The 14,586-nt window shown below is 50.8% G+C and overlaps 1 long non-coding RNA gene across 1 annotated transcript; it reads left to right on the top strand.

The window, feature by feature from the left end:
• The first annotated feature begins 12,944 nt into the window (after positions 1–12,944).
• Positions 12,945–14,332, top strand: LOC123412558. The gene is made up of 2 exons (XR_006613532.1): positions 12,945–13,426; positions 13,521–14,332. It is a non-coding gene; the product is annotated as an uncharacterized LOC123412558 (long non-coding RNA).
• The last annotated feature ends 254 nt before the right edge of the window (positions 14,333–14,586 follow it).

The raw sequence follows: 14,586 nt of genomic DNA, 5'->3' as shown, positions 1-14,586 counted from the left end.
GACTGATTACAATAAGATGAAGAAAAGTGGACTCGGCCCCGGCTGCCAGCCTCTTAGGCTGGCCATGGGGCCCGCCAACTATCGAATCTTGTCGGGTGTGGGGCCTGCAGGCCGCACACCACTGTGTTCAACACGCTCCATCATCATCGAGTAGGTAGGCGCACGGCCTCTACACAGCTGCCCCACCTCGTAAATGTTGGAAATATGACCTAGAGGCAATAAGAGAATGGTTATTATCATACTTCCTTGTTCATGATAATCGTCTTTTGTTCATGTTATAATTGTATTAATAGGAAGCAACAATACATGTGTGAATAAATAGATCAGAATGTGTCCCTAGCAAGCCTCTAGTTGGCTAGCTCATTGATCAACAGATGCTCATGGTTTCCTAATCATGGACATTGGATGTCATTGATAACGGGATCACATCATCCATGGGGCCCGCCAACTATCGAATCTTGTCGGGTGTGGGGCCCGCAGGCCGCACACCACTGTGTTCAACACGCTCCATCATCATCGAGTAGGTAGGCGCACGGCCTCTACACAGCTGCCCCACCTCGTAAATGTTGGAAATATGACCTAGAGGCAATAAGAGAATGGTTATTATCATACTTCCTTGTTCATGATAATCGTCTTTTGTTCATGTTATAATTGTATTAATAGGAAACAGCAATACACGTGTGAATAAATAGATCAGAATGTGTCCCTAGCATGCCTCTAGTTGGCTAGCTCATTGATCAATAGATGCTCATGGTTTCCTAATCATGGACATTGGATGTCATTGACAACGGGATCACATCATTTAGAGAATGATGTGATGGACGAGACCCAATCCTAAGCTTAGCACTAGATCGTGTTGACCGTATGATATAGCTTTTCTAATGTCAAGTATCTCTTCCTTCAACCATGAGATTGTGCAACTCCCGGATACCATACGAGTGCTTTGGGTGTATCAAACGTCACAATGTAACTGGGTGACTATAAAGGTGCACTACGGGTATCTCCGAAAGTATCTGTTGGGTTGGCACGAATCGAGATCGGGATTTGTCACTCCGTGTGATGGAGAGGTATCTCTGGGCCCAGTCGGTAGAACATCATCATAATGAGCTCAATGTGACTAAGGAGTTAGTCACGGGATGATGTGCTATGGAACGAGTAAAGAGACTTACGGGTAACGAGATTGAACAAGGTATAGGGATACCGATGATCGAATCTCGGGCAAGTTCAATACAGGCAGGCAAAGGGAATTGTATACGGCATTGATTGAATCCTAGACATCGTGGTTCATCCGATGAGATTATCGTGGAACATGTGGGAGCCACCATGGGTATCCAGATCCCCCTGATGGTTATTGGCCGGAGAGGTGTCTCGGTCATGTGTGCATGCCTCCCGAACCCGTAGGGTGTACACACTTATGTTTCGATGACACTAGGGTTATAGGGAATTGATATACGAGGTTACCGATGGTTGTTCGGAGTCCGTATGAGATCTCGGACGTCGCGAGGAGCTCCGGAATGGTCCGGAGGTAAAGATTTATATATAGGATGGATGGGTATCGACGCTGGAAATGTTTCGGGCACCTCTTGCAACATGTCGGGACCATTGAAAGGGTTCCGGAGGCCCACCGGGAGGGGCCACCAGCCCCGGGAGGCTACATGGGCCAAGTGTGAGAGGGAACCAGCCCCTGGGTGGGCTGGTGCGCCACCCACACCCAGCCCAAGGCGCCCAAGAGAGGGAAGGGGGGAAACCCTAGCGCTGGTGGGCCTAAGGCCCACCTAGGGGTGCGCCACCCCCCTCTCTTCCCCTGGCCGCCGACCTCACCTCCCATCTAGGGCTGCCGCAGCCTTTGGGGGTGGTAACCCCAAAGGGTGTGCCACCCTCCCCTTTCCCCTATATATAGCGGGGGTTTTGGCCATTGGAGACACGCAATTTCTCTCTCTCGGCGCAGCCCTGCTTCTCTTCTTCCTCCTCTCCCACGGTGCTTGGCGAAGCCGTGCTGGGAGACCTCGTCGCTCCATCGCCACCACGCCGTCGTGCTTCCGGAGCTCTTCCCCAACCTCTCCCTCCTCCTTGCTGGATCAAGGTGCGGGAGACGTCACTGGGCTACACGTGTGTTGAACACGGAGGTGCCGTGGTTCGGCACTAGATCAGAATCACACCACGATCTGAATCGCAGCGAGTACGACTCCATCAATTGCGTTCTAGCAACGCTTTCGCTTAGCGATCTTCAAAGGTATGAAGATGCTCTCACCCCTCTTTCGTTGCTGGTTTCTCCATAGGAAGATCTATGTATGACGTAGGAAAATTTTGAATTTTTGCTACGTTACCCATCAGTGGCATCCGAGCCAGGTTTTCTATGCGTACATTCTTTGCACGAGTAGAACACAAAGGTTGTGGGCGCTGATTTTGTCAATTGCTTGCCACTACTACGTGGTTGATTTTTTCAATTGCTTACATGACACAGGTTCCACCGGCTGACATGCACACGGTGCATAAGGTGGCTAGCGGGTGTCTGTCTCTCCTACTCTAGTCGGATTGGATTTTATGAAAAGGGTCCTTATGAAGGGTAAATAGCTTTGGCATATCATTGTTGTGGCTGTCATGTAGGTAAGAAGGCGTTCTTGCTAGAAACCCAAATCAGCCATGTGAAACTTGCAACAACAATTAGAGGACGTCTAACTTGTTTTTGCAGGGTTTGACATGTGATGTGATATGGCCAAAGGATATGATGTTACATGTGTGATGTATGGTATGATCATGTTCTTGTAGTAGGATTCACGACTAGCATGTCGATGAGTATAACAACTGACAGGAGCCATAGGAGTTGTCTTAATTTATTGTATGAGATGCAACTCCATGTGTTTACTACTTTTACTTCATTGCTAACGGTTAGCTGTAGTAGTAGTAGTAGTAGTAGTTGGCGCGACAACTTCACGGAGACATGATGATGGAGATCATGGTGTCACCCTGGTGACAATGATGATCATGCAATGCCCGAAGATGGAGATCGAAGGAGCAAAGATGATAATGGCCATATCATGTCACTATATGATTGCATGTGATGTTTATCATGTTTTTCATCTTATTGCTTAGAACGACGGCAGCATAATAAGATGATCCCTCATAAAATTTCGAGAATGTATTCCCCTAAGTGTGCACCATTGCGAAGCATTGTTGTCTCGAAGCAGCACGTGATGATCGGGTGTGATAGATTCTAACGTTCGCATACAATGGGTGTAAGCCAGATTTACACACGCGAAACACTTAGGTTGACTCGACGAGCCTAGCATGTACAGACATGGCCTCGAATACGAGAGACTGAAAGGTCGAACATGAGTCGCATGGTTGAATGCGATCAGCATGAAGATGCTCACCATCGACGACTAGTCCCTCTCACGTGATGATCAGACATGGGTTAGTCGACATGGATCATGCAACATTTAGATGACTAGAGGGATGTCGATTTAAGTGGGAGTTCATACATAATTTCATTGAATGAACTTAATTATCATGAACTTAGTCTAAAAGTTGTCTTTACAAATATTGTAGATCCAATGGCCAACGCACCTGTCAACCTCAATTTCAACGCGTTCCTAGAGAAAAACAAGCTGAAAGATGATGGTAGCAACTATGCGGACTGGGTCCGCAACTTGAAGCTCATCCTCATTGCATCCCAGAAGGCTTATGTCCTTGATGCGCCGCTAGGTGACCCTCCGGTTCCCGCGTCAGCGCAATATGTTAAAAACCTGTTGCAAACGCGGAGTGATGACTACTCTCTGGTTAGGTGTGGCATGCTATACAGTTTAGAACCGGGGCACCGAAGGCGTTTTGAGCAACACGGAGCATACGAGATGTTCCAGGAGCTGAAACTAATTTTTCAAGATCATGCCCGGGTCGAGAGATATGAAGTCTCCGATAAGTTCTTTAGCTGCAAGATGGAGGAGAACAGTTCTGTTAGTGAGCATATACTCAGAATGTCTGGGTTGCACGGTTGTGTGACTCAGCTTGGAGTCAAACTTCCAAATGACGCTGTAATTGATAGAATCCTCCAGTCTCTCCCACCAAGCTACAAGGGTTTTGTGCTGAACTACAACATGCAAGGGATGGAGAAGACCATTCCCGAGTTGTAATCGATGCTGAAATCTGCAGAAGTAGAAATCAAGAAAGAGCATCATGTGTTGATGGTCAACAAGACCACCAGTTTCAACAAGGGCAAGGGTAATAAGAACTTCAAGAAAGACGGCAAAGTCGTTGCCGCGCCCGGTAAGCCAACTGTAGGGAAGAAGAAAAAGAATGGACCCAAGCCTGAGACTGGGTGCTTCTATTGCAAGGGAAACGGTCACTGGAAGCGGAAGTGCCCCAAGTACTTAGGTGATAAGAAGGCCGGCAGCGTCAAAGGTATATATGATATACATGTTATTGATGTGTACCTTACCAGCGCTCGTAGTAGCTCCTGGGTATTTGATACCGGTGATGTTGCTCACATATGCAACTCAAAGCAGGAACTGCGGAATAAACAGAGGCTGGCTAAGGACGAGGTGACGATGCGCGTCGGGAATGGCTCCAAGGTCTATGTGATCGCCATCGGCACGTTGCCTCTACATCTACCTTCGGGATTAGTTTTAAACCTTAATAACTGTTATTTACTACCAGCTTTGAGCATGAACATTGTACCAGGGTCTTGCTTAATGCGAGATGGCTACTCATTTAAGTCAGAGAATAATGGTTGTTCTATTTATATGAGTGATATGTTTTATGGTCATGCTCCGCTGGTGAATGGTTTATCCTTGATGAATCTTGATCGTGATGTTACACATATTCATAGTGTGAATGCCAAAAGATATAAAGTTGATAGTGATAGTACCACATACTTGTGGCACTGCCGCCTTGGTCATATCAGTGTTAAGCGCATGAAGAAACTCCATACTGATGGACTGTTAGAGTCTCTTGACTTTGAATCATTTGACACATGCGAACCGTGCCTCATGGGCAAGATGACTAAGATTACATACACAGGAATAATGGAGAGAGCAACCGACTTATTGGAAATAATACATACTAATGTATGTGGTCCAATGAACGTTGAAGCTCGCGGTGGCTATCGATATGTTCTCACTCTCACCGATGATTTGAGTAGGTATGGATATATCTACTTGATGAAGCACAAGTCTGAAACATTTGAAAAGTTCAAAGAATTTCAGAGTGAGGTTGAGAATCAACGTGACAAGAAAATAAAGTGTCTACGATCTGATCGTGGAGGAGAATATTTGAGTCACGAGTTTGGCACACACCTAAGGAAATGTGGAATTGTCTCACAACTAACGCTGCCTGGCACACCACAACGTAACGGAGTGTCTGAACGTCGTAATCGTACTTTATTAGATATGGTGCGATCTATGATGTCTCTTACCGACTTACCGCTATCATTTTGGGGATACGCATTGGAAACTGCAGCATTCAGTTTAAATAGGGCACCGTCTAAATCCGTTGAGACGACACCGTATGAATTATGGTTTGGCAAGAAACCTAAGCTGTGGTTTCTAAAAGTTTGGGGCTGCGATGCTTCTGTGCAGAAACTTCAACCAGAAAAGCTCGAACCCAAAGCGGAGAAATGCGTATTCACAGGATACCCTAAGGAGACTATTGGGTATACCTTCTATCTTAGTTCCGAAGGTAAAATCTTTGTTGCCAAGAAAGGATCCTTACTAGAGAAAGAGTTTCTCTCGAAAGAAGTAAGTGGGAGGAAAGTAGAACTTGATGAGGTAATTGTACCTCCTCTTGAACCGGAGAGCAGCGCAGCGCGGGAAAATGTTCCTGTGGCGCCTACGTCAACTAAAGAGGAAGTTAATGATGGTGATCATGAAACTTCGGATCAAGTTGCTACTGAACCACGAAGGTCCACAAGGGTACGATCTGCACCAGAGTGGTACGGCAACCCTGTGATGGAAATCATTTTGTTAGACAACGGTGAACCTTCGAACTATGAAGAAGCACTGGCGGGCCCGGATTCCAACAAATGGCTTGAGGCCATGAAATCCGAGATAGGATCCATGTATGAGAACAAAGTATGGACTTTGGTGGACTTGCTCGTTGATCGGCGAGCCATAGAAAATAAATGGATCTTCAAGAAGAAGACTGACGCAAACGGTAATGTGACCATTTATAAAGCTCGACTTGTCGCAAAGGGTTTTCGACAAATTCAAGGAGTTGACTACGATGAGACTTTCTCTCCCGTAGTGAAGCTGAAGTCAGTCCAAATCATGTGAGCAATTGCCGCTTTTCATGATTATGAAATTTGGCAAATAGACGTCAAAACAACGTTCCTTAACGGGTATCTTAAGGAAGAGTTGTATATGATGCAACCAGCTGACAAGGTATGCAAGCTCTAGCGCTCCATCTATGGGCTAGTGCAAGCATCTCGGAGTTGGAACATTCTCTTTAATGAGGTGATTAAAGAGTTTGGGTTCATAGAGGTTTATGGAGAAGCCTGTCTGTACAATAAAGTGAGTGGGAGCTCTGTAGATTTCCTCATACTATATGTGGATGACATATTATTAATGGGGAATTATATAGAGTTATTAGAGAGCATAAAGGCCTACTTGAACAAGAGTTTTTTAGTGAAGGACCTTGGAGAAGCTGCATACATATTAGGCATCAAGATATATAGAGATAGATCGAGACGCCTCATAGGTCTTTCACAAAGTACATACCTTGACAAGATAATGAAGAAGTTCAATATGGAAAACTCGAAGAAGGGGTTCTTGCCAGTTTTGCAAGGTATGAGATTGAGTAAGACTCAGTCACCGACCACAGCACCAGATAGAGAGAAGATGAGTAATGTCCCCTACGCTTCAGCCGTGGGCTCTCTAATGTATGCCATGTTGTGTACCAGACCTGATATAAACCTTGCCATAACTTGGGTAGGGAGGTACCAAAGTGATCCTGGTATGGAACACTGGACAGCGGTCAAGAATATCTTTAAGTACCTAAAAAGGACTAAGGAGATGTTTCTCATTTATGGAGGTGACGAAGAGCTTGTCGTAAAGGGTTACGCCGATGCTAGCTTCGACACAGATCCGGATGACTCTAAGTCACAGACGGATACGTGTATGTTCTGAATGGTGGGGCAGTGACTAGGTGCAGCAGCAAGCAAGACGTCGTGGCAGCATCTACATGTGAAGTGGAGTATATAGCTGCTTCGAAAGTAGCTCATGAAGGGATATGGATGAAGGAGTTCATCACCGACCTTGGAGTGGTTTCAAGCGTGTCAGGTCCGATGACAGTCTTCTCTAATAACACTGGAGCCATTGCCATAGCTAAGGAGCCCAGATTTCATAGGAAGACCAAGCACATCGAACGCCGCTACAACTCCATCCAGGACCAGGTCCAGAGAGGAGTCATAGATATTTATAAAGTACACACGGGTCTGAATATTGCAGACCCGTTGACTAAACCTCTTCCATGAGCAAAACCTGATCAACACCATAATGCTATGGGTGTTCGATTCATCACAGTGTAACTAGATTATTGACTCTAGTGCAAGTGGGAGACTGTTGGAAATATGCCCTAGAGGCAATAATAAAATGGTTATTATCATATTTGCTTGTTCATGATAATCGTCTACTGTTCATGCTATAATTGTATTAACAGGAAACAGTAATACATGTGTGAATAAATAGATCACAATGTGTCCCTAGCAAGCCTCTAGTTGGCTAGCTTGTTGATCAATAGATGATCATGGTTTCCTGATCATGGACATTGGATGTCATTGATAACGGGATCACATCATTGGGAGAATGATGTGATGGACAAGACCCAATCCTAAGCTTAGCACTAGATCGTGTTGTTCGTATGCTATAGCTTTTCCAATGTCAAGTATCTTTCCCTTCGACCGTGAGATTGTGCAATTCCTGGATACCGTAGGAGTTCTTTGGGTGTATCAAACGTCACAACGTAACTCGGTGACTATAAAGGTGCACTACGGGTATCTCCGAAAGTATCTGTTGGGTTGGCACGAATCGAGATCGGGATTTGTCACTCCGTGTGACGGAGAGATATCTCTAGGACCACTCGGTAGAACATCATCATAATGAGCTCAATGTGACTAAGGAATTAGTCACGGGATGATGTGCTACGGAACGAGTAAAGAGACTTACCGGTAACGAGATTGAACAAGGTATAGGGATACCCACGACCGAATCTCGGGCAAGTTCTATACCGACAGACAAAGGGAATTGTATACGGGATTGATTGAATACTTAACATCATGGTTCATCCGATGAGATCATCGTGGAACATGTGGGAGCTACCATGGGTATCCAGACCCCGCTGATGGCTATTGGCCGGAGAGGTGTCTCGGTCATGTCTGCATGCCTCCCGAACCCATAGGGTCTACACACTTAAGGTTTGATGATGCTAGGGTTATAGGGAATTGATATACGAGGTTACCAAAGGTTGTTCGGACTCCCGGATGAGTTCTCAAACGTCACGAGTATCTCCGGAATGGTCCGGAGGTAAAGATTGATATATAGGATGGATGGGTTTGGACGCCGGAAATGTTTCGACCACCGGCAACGTGTTGGGACCACCGGAAGGGTTTTGGAGGCCCATCGGGAGGGGCCACCAGCCCGGGGAGGCTACATGGGCCAAGTTTGAGAGGGAACCAGCCCCTGGGTGGGCTGGTGCACCCCCCACACCTAGCCCAAGGCACCCAAGAGAGGGAAGGGGGGAACCCTAGCGCTGGTGGGCCTAAGGCCCACCTAGGGGTGCGCCACCCCCCTCTCCTCCCCTGGCCGCTGGCCTCACCTCCCATATAGGGCTGCCGCACCCTTCGGGGATGGGAACCCTAAAGGGCGCGCCACCCGCCCCTTTCCCCTATATATAGCGGGGGTTTTGGCCATTGGAGACACTCAATTTCTCTCTCTCTCTCGGCGCAGCCCTGCTTCTCCTCTTGCTCCTCTCCCACGGTGCTTGGTGAAACCCTGCCGGGAGACCTCATCGCTCCATCGCCACCATGCCGTCGTGCTGCCGGAGCTCTTCCCCAACCTCTCCCTCCTCCTTGCTGGATCAAGGTGTGAGGGACGTCACCGGGCTGCACGTGTGTTGAACGCGGAGGTGCCGTGGTTCGGCACTAGATCGGAATCACACCGCAATCTGAATCGCAGCGAGTACGACTCCATCAATGGCGTTCTAGCAACGCTTCCGCTTAGCGATCTTTAAAGGTATGAAGATGCTCTCACCCCTCTCTTGTTGTTGGTTTCTCCATAGGAAGATCTATGTATGGGGTAGGAAAATATTGAATTTTTGCTACGTTACCCATCCGTAAATTCTAGGGTGACCATGGTCCTGTAGCCTCGTCCTGCTTGTTTCAGGGGGTCATGTAGCCACGCGAGCCCTGTCAATGCGTTATGTAGCCACGCTCGCCTCTCATGAGGGTCATGTCTTATCGTCATGTGCTTGTATGGGCGGATAGGATGGGCGCTGACCCAACGATTGTTGCCAGGGCCAGTCCAACAGGTCCGTTGCCGCCAGCCGGTCGACGATGGAGTGGTCGTACGGGCCGCCAGCCGCCAACCGGCCTAGGAGGCCAGCCCCTCCCCCCAAATGTCTTGGAGTGGGGTTTCCTCCACTTTGGTATACCCCGGGGTCATATCCCCATCAGTAGCCCCCAAAGCCGTTCGGGTCCAAAGGCCTCCGGACGAAGGTGGTCAGTGGCTTCCCCCTTCCCGAAAATATAAATCTTTAAAGCTGACATGCCGGCTGGTGTAGGCCGGCTATGCCCGGTGCCTGGGGTATCACAGCGACGCCTTGGGTCCGGTGCCGGCTGTCTCAGGCCACGTGCGGCCCTTCACGGGTGACGGGGCCTTCACTACCTGTGCGACAGGACGTTGCCACAGTCCTAGCCCGCTAGGCCTCGACACGTGAGCAGGATCTTCTACGGATGCAGGCCAATAGTTAGGGTTCCGCTCACACTTAATGCACCTGCACGCTGCGGGTTAGTGCGGAACGTGGGCATAATTCATCCCACGCCCCAAGTCTGCTCGCGCCCTATAAATGGGCAGGGGAGGAGGAACCGAGGCATCCAACACTTTGTCCTCGCTCCTTGTCTGCCACCTCTTGTTGTCTCTCATGCTCGGGGCAGAAATCCACCGTCGTTACCCCTTCCTCCTCGCGCCCACACCGCCTGCAGCCGTCCTTCCTCCCTCTATGTGTGTGTAGTGCTTGTCGTCACCTCTACTTTTGCCGCACGCCTGCAGTGCTCTCTACGGGCGGCCGCTGGGTGGCTGCGTCTCCCTCTCCCACTTCTTCTACTCCTCGCCGTCTCCGCCGAACAAGACGATGGTCTCATCAATCTCCAGATCCTCGAAGGGCTCGCTAGTCACCATGGAGCACATCGAGTACCTCCGCCGGATGTGTAAGATCCCGTTAGCAGAGCGGGTGTAGGCGTGCGCTCCAGGGAACGAGCGTGTGTCAGCAATGTGCGCGGGCGAACGGGTGGTCTTCGCCACACACTTTAACATGGTGTTCGGGCTCCCGACGACCTAATTTGTGTGGCAGTTCCTAGAGTTCTACAGCCTCGAGATCTACCAACTGCGGCCGAACTCGAACCTATACCTCGCCTACTTCGCGACATTGTGCGATGGCTACATCGGCTTCTGGCCCTTCAGTTCTCTCTTCCTTACCTTCTTCCACTTTCGCCTCCAGATTAACAACGAGTTGTCGTAGTCTTGCGGGGGCGTGGTGGTGTATGCATGGCGGAATGCACCCTTTTGGTGCGTGAAGCTGATCGACTCCTTCAAGAAGTGGCAGCGGACATTCTTCTACGTCTAGAGCATCAGGGAGAAGCGCGACTAGTTCATCGACGCGCAGCCAGCTGGCACCAACTAGGATCTCGAGCCACAGAGCAAGGATATCAAGGCGATTCTGAGCCGACTACAGCAACTCAAGGCCTCGAAGGGGCTTATGCCTTCGGATCTGGTGGGGTCGTTCGTTGCCTTTCGGGTGCTGCCACTATTTGACCGGCCACACCGCATATGTGACAAGGGCTTCCGGAAGGACCCGTGCCGGCTATCGAGCATCGACTTGGAGCTGGCCAAGATAGCTGGCCGGGTTACTCGCATCACCAACTTCAAGCTGTAGGTGGACGATTGGTGGTTCAACAAGGAGTCATACTGCCGCAACTTCCCCGCACCGGTGGTTAGTTCCGACAGTCTTTCCTTTTTTGGTATTTCAACACTACATCTAACGCGTGGTCGTTTGCCCTTTCAGCTCTTCAACCGGCAGCTACCGCCAGACGGCACGCACATACTGATCCACATGGCCGACCGCATGGAGTCCAACCGCATCGACTACGAGACGGAGGAGGACGACTCCGATGCCTTCAGGGGCGCGGAAGCGCCGGAGGTAGAGAACGCGAATGAGGAGGAGGCACCAGCCGACACCGGGGCTGGCCGGTCCGGGCCATCTGGTGAATTGCGCCCGAATATTAGACTGGACTGGATAGACGATGTCCGAATATTAGACGTGCTGCCTGTCACGGCAGAGCCATCTCGGAGCCGCCGGCGAGGAGGAAGCAAGCATATTCCGGCTGGACGTCAGCCGGCAGTGGGGCAGTCGGCCCGTCGGCACACGGTAAAGGAGCGTCGGGGGGAGAAATGGTCGTTCGAAGGGCTGCCAATCGGCCCGGCCGCAAAGAAGGTGCGGTTCACCATGCTGCTGCCAGGAACCCGGACACCAAGACAGAGGGTGCAAGTCATAGTGGGCGTTTGCTCCCCTTCGTAACTGGGTAAGTGACTTTGTCGCCCCGGTGTCTTTCTATTGCTTTTGCATCTGGTTTCACGTGCTTAATATTTATATTTCCTTTCCTTTTTCTCGGCAGTGCTGCCATTGATCTTCCGCACTGGACCCGTCGGGTCTAGCCGGCGCGGTTGCAACAAGGTTGGCCACGGAGCAAGCCATGACGGCACGGCTCGAGAGGGAGCGTGCTACCCAACACCGTTCGGCCCAAACATCAATGGTTGTGTGAAGCAATCCTATGGCCAAAGGGGGGAGAACGCCATGACGTAGGTAGCCCGCAAGACCAGCAATGTGGCGGCCTTGCTAGTATGCATGGAGCAGCTGCCGGATCCGGCCCACATGGGGCAGCGTCAGCAGGAGCCGGCCTGACCCTTGGGTACGGAGGCGTCAGAGGCGGCCGTGATGCAGGTTCCGGAGCCGATGGTTACGGAGGAGGTTCGCCTGACCATCCTGGCGATGGAGACATCACGCCAGCCTGAGCCAAGGGCTTCGGACGGCAATGACCGAGCCCTGGTCATTTTCTCGATGCAGCGGAGCCCTTCAAGTGGCGGTCCAGATACATCGGGGTCGTTCGATGTGAACCCGGCCAGGTGGGCCAATTTATATCCACCGTCCAGGTGGAGTGGGTGAAGCTAATTCATGTTCCTCGGGCGGCCGGGCAGGGCCAGCCGGCCGAGGAGAAGACTGTTGCGCCAGCCGACATGGTCTAGCTCATGGCACGATACTAGCAGTGGGTGGTGGCCTTCACCCAAACTAAGGTAGGCAACTTCCAAGTGGTGGAACAGGTCGTCCATGTATTGCATCAAATTTTTTCTCTTTGGTTTACAATGAAGACACGCCAGCGCACCCACTGGGTGTAGTCCCCGAGATGCGGGCTAGTTATATGGTTGCGTAGCAGCCGGACCGGATCTTGTTCCATCTTCCTAACTTCTTCGTCGATTCCTTTACAGTTTGAGATGACGAAGCATGAGGCGCTCTTTAAGGAGGTTGTCGCACAGTGTCTCTTCAGCAAGAATGCCTACTTCAAGACTAGGTAGGAAATCGAGGTCCGCACGGCCGAGTTGCAGAAAGTTCGAGGTATGTATTGAAGTGTTGGGTGCACACCAGCGCACCCACTCGGAGTAGTCCCCGAGGAGTAGTCCCCGAGAATCAGGTGGGCTACGTGGTTGGGTTGCAGCCGGGCCAAATCTTCTCATATTTTTAGTAGATAGTTCTTCTCGCGACGGCTGCTGACCGGCTTCCATGATGTAGAGGAGGCCATCCCCGAAGTTGAGGCAGTGGAGCTACGTCGCGCGCTTGTGAACATTCAAGGGAAGCGTCACGAGGTCACGGGCGAGCGCGACTGGCTGGGGAAGGAGTTGGAGGTTGTGTGCGTGGTGACGGAGCAGTTGAAGTCCCCCCCATGTGGCGGAGTTGGAGCGGCTTGTGGCGGCTCTCCACTAGAAGGCGGCGGACAAGAAGGACGCATCGAGGACATCGGCTACAAGGGGGCAGGAGGCGGAAACTCTTCGTGTTAAGGTGGTTCCACTCGGTGGGGAGCTTCGCAAGGTGGAGGCGGGCAAGGCAAAGATGGAGAGGTAGGCGGCCGCCGTAGTCAAGCTCTTCCACGAGGTGGACGAGTCCTTCATCGGTAAGTTCTTTGGTTCTTCCTTGGCTGGGTCCGGCTGGCAGCATCGTCGGTCGGCGATTGGCTTGTCTTTTTCTCATTTTTCTTGTTGGTCTAGCCCACTTCCCAGAGACTCAGCAGCGGGCGGAGCGAGCCATCACGCAGCACCGGGCAAAGCTCTGTCGGGGTAGCATAGAAGTGGATGAGAGCACAAGTTGGGTGATGGAGGACGTGGCCCTTGCCTGTGAGGTCTGCCTGACCCACATGAAGGCGTTCATGAAGCGGTTCCACACGGAGAGTGAGGGCCTCATCGAGGCTCTCTCTCTTGGTCAGATGTCCTGGGGTATTTTGATGCGCGGACGGTGTTGGTAGCGCGAGGTGGCACATGGATGGACTTGTCCTTCACCCTCTCCTGGTATTCAGGCATCAACCTTGGCCAGCTCGCGAGTGTACAGTTGGAGGTGCGAACCGACTTGGCATAGCACGACGATGCCATCACCCTTCGGGCCAACAAGCTTCCTAGTTACGCGTCTTTGAACGGGCCTGTCACCGAGGATCAGTTTGGTGTCCCTCTTGGCTACGATAATGAGTACGACAACGAAGAGGTCGGCTCCAGCTCGGGGGCACCTGTTGCCGAAGACATGGCGGGCGAGGTATACACCGGCGGGGCTGCGGCATCCTCTACGAGAAATGCGGTGCCGCTGACTGGTAACGCAGAAGTGTGCCAGCAGACTCCACCGACGAGAGGGGCGACTGTGGGCCAACAACCTCCGTTGGCGGGCGATGTGGACAAGGGCTAACAGCCTCCGCCAGCCGTCTAGGGCCTTTCTTTTTCCTGCTTTCACTCTTTAACTTTTGTAATAAACAAGTACACACACTTGGGGTGTATGGTTATTGTAATGCACTCTTGGCCTCGTGTCGCTTTCTTCAGTTAAGTACTTTTAGTTTTCAAGTTGTTGGTTATCGGTTGCTGGCCCGTTCGCCACTTTTACTTGCCTTAGCTGTTTTCCCATTCGCCCCGCTCCCTTTGCCTTTGTTCCTATCGGCTAGACAGCCGGATTGCGGTGTGTGGCCAGGTAGAGGAGTGGGCTGCCGGAGAGCAGGGACAAGGTACTTTGGACTCATGCAAGTATCAGATTAGAATGGGCAACTAAGCTCGGCTCGGCCTGGCCTGCCCCTTATCA

Source organism: Hordeum vulgare, chromosome 7H, assembly GCF_904849725.1.
Source record: "Hordeum vulgare subsp. vulgare chromosome 7H, MorexV3_pseudomolecules_assembly, whole genome shotgun sequence".
Taxonomy (NCBI): Eukaryota; Viridiplantae; Streptophyta; class Magnoliopsida; order Poales; family Poaceae; genus Hordeum; species Hordeum vulgare.
The sequence above is the reverse complement of the archived record's forward strand: the minus strand, read 5'-3'. Positions and strand labels throughout refer to the sequence as shown.